Source organism: Propithecus coquereli, unplaced genomic scaffold, assembly GCF_000956105.1.
Source record: "Propithecus coquereli isolate 6110/MARCELLA unplaced genomic scaffold, Pcoq_1.0 Scaffold47, whole genome shotgun sequence".
Classification (NCBI taxonomy): domain Eukaryota; kingdom Metazoa; phylum Chordata; class Mammalia; order Primates; family Indriidae; genus Propithecus; species Propithecus coquereli.
The window spans coordinates 1,330,021-1,332,346 of NW_012150507.1; the positions used below are offsets into that span (position 1 = coordinate 1,330,021).

At 30.1% G+C, this 2,326-nt stretch overlaps 1 protein-coding gene across 1 annotated transcript in view; it reads left to right on the plus strand.

Annotated features, from left to right (window-relative positions):
* Positions 1-2,326, plus strand: part of PARP8 (poly (ADP-ribose) polymerase family, member 8) — a 99,304-nt gene that overhangs the window by 625 nt on the left and 96,353 nt on the right. The gene's annotated exons all lie outside the window — the stretch shown is intronic.

The window sequence follows — 2,326 nt, forward strand, 5'->3', positions numbered from 1 at the left end:
CTCCAAAGAATCCCTTTTGCACAGGGAAAAGAGATAACTAGATTGATTAAGTGGCAAATAACTTCTAATCAGTAAGACTCTGAGTGAGGGCTTGAGAGATAAAAAAAAAAATCTGGCTCTAATAGAGGGGTTTTTGATACTTACCTGAAAATGCAAGGTTACTGACAGAAGAGACTTATAGATAAGTGGTCAAAGTCTTAACTAATGAGACAATAATTAAAATAAATTTATATTAAATCTATTTCCTAATCTGTGATCCCCCTTGATTAACATGAAAATGTGCATCCTTGATAATATTTGAAAACTAAATAAAGCCAAATTTGTGATTAACACTAACCTAAGTAATAAGGCAAACTTCTTTGGTTTCAAATCTAATCCACACCCACCCCTTTTTACCTGTCTGAATCATTGTTAAAGCCTTATGTCTATTGAGAGTCTTTGCAGCTAAACAGTACATATAAATCACTATCATATGCTCATTATTCAAGGACTAAAAATAGTACAGATGTTTCTTTGGAAATAAAGTAATGCCTTAGAGATCTATCAGTTAAAAATTATGCTCTCATTATACTGACACAATATTATGAAAACATGGCTCAAAAAGATCTCATAAAGTGTATTCATTCAGCCATCTGAGCAATAATTTCCATTAGTAGAAATTGATCCATGCCTCTATTATTTGTTGGTGATATTTTATTCTATTTAGTAGGTCATTGATGGGTGCATTATAGGACAATTATTAATGAATTGGTCAAGTGTTTGTCAAATAGCTATCTCACAGATGCCCTGCAGTCATCAATAAACACAGAGGTGTTATATTACCATATACGTGGAGATCCATATTTATCAGGGAAAAATGCTAAACTTATAAAAATATTATTTTTTCCTGGAGAAAACAAATTGTGAATAAGAAGTTTAAGGACTCGGTCGAATAATTTAATGTCTATACACTGAACTTGTATAGTTAAATTAATTTAACTTGTGCAGTTAAATTAATTCATGGAAGAATGATAATTGTGAGACTTGATATCAATTAAAATACATATTAGAGCAATAAAGAGGGTATGATTTACAATAAAATCTTCAGCTCAAATTTTTGAATGACTTGTATTTAATCTTTTTATTGCAGCAAGTGCTCTTCTTTAGTTTTCTCCCTCTACTTACTAACCCTGCTTCCTGTAGTAGATATTGATTTTGGGAAGGACCTTGTTGAGTTAGTGGAGGCCAGTTGCATCCAAATGATTCATTGCCACATGGGATATTAGAGATGTATCTGGATAGTCTCCATTCATAGTCTCTATTTCTTTAGGAGATGCAAACATCTTTAGGCCATTTATAATTACTTCACATATAAATCTGCAGTTTAGTTTGTCCTTTTTTCTGAGTTTAATCAGAACAGTGTGTTTTATGAGAGTTGGAACTAAAGTGATGTGGATATAAATTTAACTGTGATTTTTATCAAGGATGCTTTTTTGTCAAGTTGTTATGCCTTTAATTTTCCATATTTTTTTGCAGATAATACATATGTGTCAAATTCAGAAAATGATGAAGATGTACTAGTTACTACAGAGCCAATTCCAATAATTTTTCATAAAATAGCAACAGGTAATAGAAATACATTATCTTTTATTATGGGTTAATTTTTCTTAATTGCACTTAGCTTTGGTTTTTTTGTTTCTTTTAGCCAATATAACAGATACTTATCTTCAGTATCTGTAAATCCAGTTCTCCACCAAATTTTCTATCTAAAGTACATTAGTTTATTTTTCAAAAAAGTTTTAAATGCGTAAGTTTACAGTACTTAAAAAAATCCTGTTTAAATGTATTATGTTGACATTTGCTCTTCTATAAATATTTTCTGTATAGTGACAAACTGAATATTTAAAAGTCATAATCATGGCAATGAGGATAGCATGAAATTAATATAATGAGAGCTGAAGGAATCTGTACTTTAGTTCGATCACATTTTTCTGCACAATGAAAATCAGAATAGCTTGCATATCGTGTAACTCCTCAATATCACGTAATTTCAGAATATCCCATAATTCTTTTGCAAAGGAGAGGAAATCACCTAAGGGGTGAAACTCATGAATGCTTGCTAAATAACATACTGAAAACTGAAATAATTTTTAAATTACAACTCTCTTTCAGAATTAAGAAAAACAAATGACATTAACTGTTGCTTATCCATAAAATCCAAATTACAAAAGGAAAATGGCGAGGTATGTAAGTTATATTTTTATTTTTTCAAAACAGTATAGATATACTTTAAATTTCCTGGGTGTTTGTAGGTATTAATATCTTCTTTAGTTAGATTAAAATTGCA